The sequence below is a fragment of the Heloderma suspectum genome, chromosome 4, assembly GCF_057233095.1.
Source record: "Heloderma suspectum isolate Gila_16-S chromosome 4, 16-S_ref, whole genome shotgun sequence".
NCBI classification, from domain to species: Eukaryota; Metazoa; Chordata; class Lepidosauria; order Squamata; family Helodermatidae; genus Heloderma; species Heloderma suspectum.
In genome coordinates, this window is record NC_139461.1 from 100,920,174 (window position 1) to 100,928,621 (window position 8,448).

Genomic DNA, 8,448 nt, shown 5'->3' on the forward strand with positions numbered 1-8,448 from the left:
GACCTCCCTTAGGTAGGACCAGCCATATCAAGCTCCATCTCTAAGCCAGTCTTCCCCAACCTGGTGCCCTCCAGATGTGTTGGACTACAACTCCCAGCATCCCCAGCCTGGCTGGGGGTGATAGGATTTGCAGCTTAACACATCTGGAGGGCACCAGGTTGGAGCAGGCTGTATCTAATCTCAGTGATGCCATCATTTTCTTTCCAGCAGCTCTGTGCCTTTAAGAATGCGATGCCAAGCAAAAATGAAAGATTCTGGGAATGCTGGGGTCTTGGGAAAGTGTAGGACTGAGGTTTACAATCCATACACCATAGACAAGATAACAGATCATGTACTGTGGAATTGTATTAAGTGTAGCACAAAGAGGGAGATTTCTATTACAAAGCCTTGTGAGCTCAGCATCACAGATTTTTCCCTGAGAAGTCTTTTGCTAGACACTGGGTGAAATGAGGCAGAGTCAAGGTGGTCTTGCAGGCTATTGCGGGGGGGGGGTGTTACTGGACAGAGTGAGAGTATATAGTATACAAGCCACCTTGGGAAACCTTGTAAGAGACAAAAGGCAGAGTATAAATATTTTCAATAAAGTAATATAATCAGTCCTGGAGCTGCAATCAGTTCCTTACCTAGAAGTTGGTGTTCATACTTAGAACCTCTTTAGGTTCTTCAATGCCATTAAACCACAAAAGCAGCCAAAATGCAACACATGTAGATTTCCTGGTATGAGGATGCTCTGCAGAGGAGGGCAGTGGAAATACACCTGTTGAAATACACCTATTCAAATGTAAATAGCTTTTAAAGACATAACCTCTGTCCCAGGAAAAAGTGGCAAAGCTAGAAAACCATCCTCATTCTTATCTCCTGTCCTTTCAAGATCTGTACCCACATCCCTCTCAGATCCAGTAATAGTACCTTCTACTTTCCAGATTGGGCTGAAGATGGTTGAGGAACATATAATGAGGCTGCCTCACAACTCCAGCCATTTTTCTCACATACATATTGACCTAAAAGGGTAGCCAGTTATGGTCTGAAGCTATGAGAAGAGTGGCAGATGGCTATTCAGCCAGTTCGCCTGGCATAGACTGAGCTGGACAAATTCATGGAGGATAAAGTTATCAATGGCTACTAGTCTGATGCTATATGCCATGTCCAGTACCAGAGGTAGTATGCCTATGTACACCAGTTGCTGGGGAACATGGGTGGGAGAGTGCTGTCGCACTCCTGTCCTGCTTGTGGGTTTCTCATGGGCAGCTGGTTGGCCACTGTGTGAACAACATGTTGGACAAGATGGACCCTTGGTCTGATCCAGAATGGCTCTTCTTATGTTCTTAACATCAGTTTCAATGCAATGTGCCTAGATGCCTATTTGATGTTAAATATTCTGGCCTCCTGTTTCTCCTTTCCGGCGTTAAAGTTTTCATTCAAGCCAATTTCAGAAAAAGTTCCATTACACTGCAGTTCAAGACACCCACATCAGTCACCATACTATTCATCTGCAAACTAAGAAATTCTGGTTTATAGATCCTAGGGAGAAGCACTATTGTGGCATTCCAGTTACAAAGATTTGTCATCTTCAAAGACTTCTAACATTGAACAGATATTATATCCCATTAACTATGTGAAAATGGATTTACATCCATTATTCCTTAGTTACACTGCAGAGTGCTATCACACAGAAATGAAACTCAGTAAACTCAGTATACAAGAAGCCAGATACTAATATGTGTAATCTGATGAGAAAGTAGTACCAGACACCTGAAAAAGACCCAGAATGTGCCATGAATTTTATTTAAACAGTATCTGATGTAGTCTCGTGAGAATACTGGAATGTTTTATGCATTTCAGTTATAAACTAGTTTACAGTTATATGGTAGAAGAAGCATTAGAAAAGGCTTTGTTCCATAAATAGCTGTTAATGTTAGTTTAAGTAGCAGGACATACTTCAGAGTTGCTAGAGGTCATGTATCTCATGTGACACTCATCATGCATCTTGTTCTAGCACACTTGCTTCTATCACAGCCCAAGTATGATGAAACCCCCTGAACTGCGGGCAAAGACTGCAGTTCTCTGTTATCCACAGTGGAAGCTAGATTCAACCAGCCCCATAGAAATTGTTCCCTTTTCTCTCCCTTTGTCAATAGGGAAGAAACATCCTGCTGGAGCTAAATATTTGTAGCCATGTGAAGGCAGGAGATGAACGGTGGAGTACAAAATCCAAACTCCCTTTACAAATGCCCCAACCTAACAAGCTAGCTTCATCCCTCAATAACTCAATTTCTACTAATATATCAGTTAGTATTTACTAAGACAGATAGTTATCACATGGTACACACCAGCTACTGAGGCTTTTGGGGGGCAAAACAGATGTGATGAAGGATTTCCTGATTTTAAAGACAAACAACTTTTAAGCAGCTGAGGGGCTCCAATTCTGATCAGAGCTAAAGGTAAATCAAAGCTAAATCTGATCTAAATAGTCTCCCAAAAGCTGCTATTAACAGGGGAGGCGGGAATATTACTATGTACAATCCGGATGCTTAGACACCTAAAAACATGGCCAAGTTTTTTAATTGTTTTAAGTTTCAATTGTAAGTAACATACGGGGCCTGATCTGAGCTGAAAGGCAACTCATAAATTGATAAATTAAATACAATGGTTCCAAGATATGAGGTCCTATCTTATTTCAGAATTCTTCAGTGACAGAACGCTTGAGAATGAAGACCATAAATCCACAGTATTCCTTCTGTTCAACAGCTATATCAGACTCCCTTACCCTATGGGTTGTATCCAATGTTAGTTCTACTTAAGAGTAGACCTACTGAAATGAATGGGACTAAGTTAGACTAACATTGGGTACAACCCTATGCATCAACATGCCCACATGCAGTTCTAACAGACTATTGTTTTCTTATCTATTGATATAAATCAGGTATCTCGCCTGAGCCCTGCAAACAAACTGGCGACTAAACAAAGCATCCTAGCAATAATTTCACTACAAGTATTCCTGTCACCTTCCCCAATATAACCACAATTAGTTTTTGCACATCCATACTGAGAAAGCACTCTTCTGGTTTAGTGGCAATGGGAAATTTTAGCAAAATGCAAATCACAGAAAATATGGAAATTCACAAAATTCCTCACTTAGCACTCCACAAAACCTAACCTCTAATATTAACTCTGCAGCCTTGTCCCAGCCATATTTACTTGGAAGAAAGTCCCAGTGATACCTATTACTTCCAAGTAATTTTTATTATTTATTTTAGGATATATATCCCATCATATGGCTCCGAAAGTCCTTACTGAGGCTCACAATGTAAAACATGCAGCCTTGCTGTGAAACAAAACCCATCTACCAAGCCTTTCCAAGAAAAAAAATTCTTGTCTTTATAACAAAAGTCTATCCCTGTTGGCCTTGGGGCTGCATACACTGGCCTCTGCCACCAGCCAGGGGACCAAGGGCCGCTGGGAGACTGCGCCCCCCTGCTTCCAGGAACAATTTCTTGACATGCAAGGGGAAGACCAGCCTGGACCCATTTATTGGCCAGAGAAGAAGCAGATACAGGGAGCTTCTTTCCTGGCAGAAAGAACTCTGCTCCATTTCTCGCTTGCCCAGAGACGTCAGAGCTGAAAGCAAGTATACTCTGAGCCCATCAACTGGCTAGAGGACTAAGGGATGCTGTGTTGTGTGTGTACTTATAGACAGGGAAGTCCACCTGCCCAGATCAGATAATACTGCTGAGAATATGTAATTTCAATAATTGGTGCCTGAATTTTCTCTTCCTACCCATTCCTTTTTCCTTTTGTATCATGTGAATTAGACTGTGAGCCTGTTGGCAGAGGCCGCCTTATCTTTTAATCTCTGCACAGTGCTTCAGAAATGTTAGGCACTTTATAAACGATAAATAATAATATCCCACCTAACATTCCACTCCAGTCACGGTAATCCCGAAAGAAAGAAAGAAGGAAGGAAGGAAGGAAGGAAGGAAGGAAGGAAGGAAGGAATCAATCCTGAAGGGGGAGCCCTCCTGAACCCAATAGTTCAGAACAGTACTCATGGTGCCTGTCAGACCCAGTTGCAGAATAGTACACTTTGACCCAAAGTTCCTTGGTTGGATGTGGAATTTCCAGAAGCTGGCTAGCCTTCTCTAACCCAACCTTCCATTGCCATTCGATATTCTCCCTAATTCTCCCAAGTCATTTGCCAATCCCCAACTTCCCCCCTTATCTTTTGTCTTTTCTGAGTAATGTAGGTAAAAAGCCATCTAAGACATGGGTCTTTAGGTGCATAAAACATCACACAGAAGGGAGTTTTTGGAAGTAGATTTCCCCACCCCCTACTTCCCTTAACAGCCCCCATAACCACTCAGAAATTCTACACAGAGGCTCCTTAATGGCGTGAGCTGTGGTGAGGGGGAAGGGGGATCCCTAAGTATCAGGCAGAGGCACCTCCCATAATTGGACCTCTGCCTGCTAATGGAATGAAACTGCTGGATACATGCTCTCTCCAGTGAGGTCCTCCTGACATTGCCAGAGTCAGCTTTTCAGTGCCAGATCAAGACTTTCCTCTATTCCCAGGCAGTCAATGGCATACGATGAGCTATTTTAATGCAGCAGTTGAGTTATGCTGTTTAACTATCTATGATTGTTACTGATGTTCCAGTTGCTTTATGGGGTGGTTGCATTTTAGTTGCAATATGAATAACTGTTTTAGGGCACAATCCTATGGCCACTAGTCAGCAGCTCGGAGCCCACATGCCAAGGTTGGTTCCCTGAGAACCGACCTTCACGCACACCCCTTGCAGGCAGCGTACAACAGCCCCACACTCAGAAGAGGCGTGCAGAGCAGTGAAAACAGGGGCTTCCTGGGGGCGTGCCAGGGCAGGGAACTCAGAAATGCCAGTACAGCACATCCAAAGTGTCGTCCGGCCGCCACTTCCCCCACTCCCACTTCCTGTGCCTAGACAGCTGAAATGGGCTGTCTAGCCGTGAATGCCCTCCGCACTTCTCCTGCCCTGCATTGGATAGGCGGTCGCCTCCAAGTTCAGAGGTGGCCGCCTATCCCGGTAGGATTGCTCCCTCCATGGTCTTAACCTTTGTATGTTTTAATTTTGTTGTATGTTGTCTTGAGGTTTTCTGAGAAATTATTAATCATACTAACAATAATGATCCCCCATAACTTCAGTGCTCAGCATATTCATGACCAAAATAAATGTTAAATAGTAGTAAGAAGAGAAATTCAGTCTTCTGCCGGCAGTTCAGCCACATCTATAGATTCAGATATTAAATGAGCCATGAATTTTCTGTGTGGCACTGGGTAAGTAATTCTTTCCTCCCCACGCTCCCTTTTGTGAAATGGAAATGTTGGCAATTAATGATGTAGCAAATAATGCTGTGAAGACAAATGTGATAAAGTTTGTTAAGCACCATGCACACAATTATGAATAATAATTCTAATATATAGTGCTTCTCTTCTGTAAATATGAACATGTGGCCCTAGGAAAATACCATCCCAATTCATCTAAATCTCTGATTATCCAAACGTTTTATGGATAACTCCCAGAAAGTTCAGAGAAAAATGGTTACAATGTACAACACCGGTATAACTTGTCCTGCCAGTCTCTCTGACATATTTTCCCTCAGTGAGTGCAAGCCATCTGTGTACTCAAGAGTGAGTAGGAACATTTGAGAGAATGTGTCACCCTTAAATTATGGTTGCCAGGCATTCCTTATTTAAATAATTCCTGTTTAGGGAATGACAGCTCCATTTAAATATATGACCTTTATTACTTGCAGACATTATCGCAAGGATCTAAAAACTGTGAAACCAGTTTTATGAGTCCAAGGGGGCTTTAAACTTGCTTTTTCTAGAAGAGTAGTTCCCCCTTCCCTGCCAGAAGGAAAAATGCTTTTGAAACTGAAGTTTTTAAAAGCAGTTTGTGTGATATGGCAAAGGGATCAGCGATTCAAAGAGAAGATTTTTAAAATTCTACTAGCTAGAGTCAGGGCCAGAAATATCGGAACAAGGATAACTGTTTTGGCAGCTGGCCTCTGCATACCACCACATTGAAGTTGAAAGGAAACACACCCAGATGGGAGCGAAGTCAGGACTTTCAGCTGTAATTCAAGGGGTTGGACAAAAGTGGGGCACTAACCATTCAGGAAGTACTGCCAGTGGCATACACACACACCCATCATGGGGGCTCATAAGTAATGGAACAAATGGTTGATAAGCAGCTGCATGGCCAGGTGTGGCCTGTTTCCTGGGTACCCCATGACCAATCAAGCAGATGAAAGGCCTGCAGGTGGTTCTGAGGGTTACATTTGCATTTGGTAGCTGTTCACTGGAACTCCCAACATGAGGTCCAAAGAAGTGTCCATGCGAGAGAAGGAGGCCATCATTAGGCTGAGGAAACAACATAAATCCATCAGAGAGATAGCAAAAATAGTGGGAGTGGCCCGTACAACAATTTGGAACATCCTGAAAAAGAAGGAATTAACTGGCAAGCTCAGCAACAGCAAAAGGCCTGGAAGACCACGGAAGACAACTAAGGTGGATGACCACAGAATCCTGCTCATGGTGAAGAGGAACCCTTTCACAACATCTAGCCAGGTCAAGAATGCTCTTGAGGAGGTAGGCATGTCATTGTCAACATCGACAGTCAAGAGATGGCTTTATGAATGTAAATACAGAGGCTTCACATCAAGGTGCAAACCACTAGTAACGCTCAAGAACAGAACGGCCAGATCAGCCTTTGCCAGCAAACACCTAAAAAAGCCTGCCTAGTTCTGGAATAAGATTCTTTGGATTGATGAAACCAAGATTAACTTGTACCAGAATGATGGGGAGGGAAAAGTATGGAGAAGGAAAGGAACAGCTCATGATCCAAAGCATACCACATCATCTGTCAAACATGGTGGAGGCAGTGTTATGGCATGGGCATGTATGGCTGCCAATGGAACCGGGTCACTGGTGTTTATTGATGACCTGACTGCTGATAAAAGCAGCAGGATGAATTCTGAAGTGTATAGGGCTATACTTTCTGCTCAGATTCGGCCGAATGCTGCCAAACTGATAGAATGCCGCTTCATATTGCAGATGGATAATGACCCAAAACATACAGCAAACACTACCCAAGAGTTTCTCAAAGCAAAGAAGTGGGATGTTCTTCAGTGGCCAAGTCAGTCACCTGATCTCAACCCAATAGAGCATGCTTCTCACTTACTGAAGACAAGACTGAAGGCAGAAAGACCCACAAACAAGCAGCATCTGAAGGCAGCTGCAGTAAAGGCCTGGCAAAGCATCTCGAGGGAGGAAACTCAGCATTTGGTCATGTCCATGGGTTCCAGACTTCAGGCAGTCATTGACTGCAAAGGATTTTCATCCAGGTATTAAAGGCGATCCTTAAGTATGAAATGATGTTGGCTTGCTCCATTACTTATGAGCCACCAACGATGGGTATGTGTGTATGCCACTGGCTGTACTTCCTGAATGGTTGGTGCCCCACTTTTGTCACACCCCTTGAATTACAGCTGAAAGTCCTGACTTCGCTCCCACCTGGGTGTGTTTCCTTTCAACTTCAATGTGGTGGTGTACAGAGGCCAACTGCCAAAACAGTTACCTTTGTTCCAATATTTCTGGCCCTGACTGTAGCACAAGCTGCTCTTTGGACCCCAGTTCTCATCTCCATACTGTAGTGGAGGTATCCCAGCTCCAGGCTGTCCCTTAGTTTTGAACTGCTAACCTTGATTGAAGCTATATTGCAGGGGTAGGCAACATGATGCCCACCAAGATGCCCTACCCCTCCTACTGAAAAAAAAAATTGACACATTTTCGTACTGGCAGATGGGATTGCTGTGAAATAGGTTTCTGTTGGTGCTAAAAATTCTTTGTTCAAAGGAATTGCTTAGTATGTTGAGGCGCAGACCACACCTCTGCCTTGTACTCAGTCTTTTGAACTTGTCCTTTGCCACAGCTCCAATGGCAGCAATTTTGTGGTGGTACCCATGACAGTTTATCAAATTGCCACATGTGCCCACGGCCTGAAAATGATTGCTTACCCCTGGTATACTGCATATCCCAATTTCATGTTATAATAAGGCTTTTTTACCCTCTGAAATTTTTAATGTGAGCTCCTGGTATAATATTTATTTTTGTTCCTAGCTGGCCCTCAAGGTAATTTACAATCATATTTCATAAAACAAATTAAAATTTAAAAGCAGAATTAGCCAATATATAACAGGTTATACATACAGTATTCAGATGTACACAGCACTCACATATGGGTTGCAAGTATGTTTGTATAAGGCTGCAGGGGGCAGCTTGCACAAAATCACCCAATAAATCCCTAGCTCACAGGTGAGGTAGCTTTTCAAACATTCTAAGTACTACCCTCTGAGAATATGACAGATGGATACTGTATTTCTTGTTGTCTTTTAACGTCTTGATATTTTATA

General features: G+C 43.0%; 1 protein-coding gene across 2 annotated transcripts in view; it reads right to left on the minus strand.

Moving 5' to 3' along the window:
- The window catches only part of SLC66A2 (solute carrier family 66 member 2), a 115,166-nt gene that overhangs the window by 98,379 nt on the left and 8,339 nt on the right, over positions 1 to 8,448 (minus strand). The window contains exon 1 of one of the 2 annotated variants that reach the window (XM_084850061.1): positions 624 to 7,493. The exons of the other annotated variant lie outside the window; for it this stretch is intronic. The gene's annotated coding sequence lies outside the window, so the exon portion shown is untranslated. Of the gene's footprint in view, positions 1 to 623; positions 7,494 to 8,448 lie in introns of those variants that run through there. 2 annotated transcript variants of the gene reach the window in all.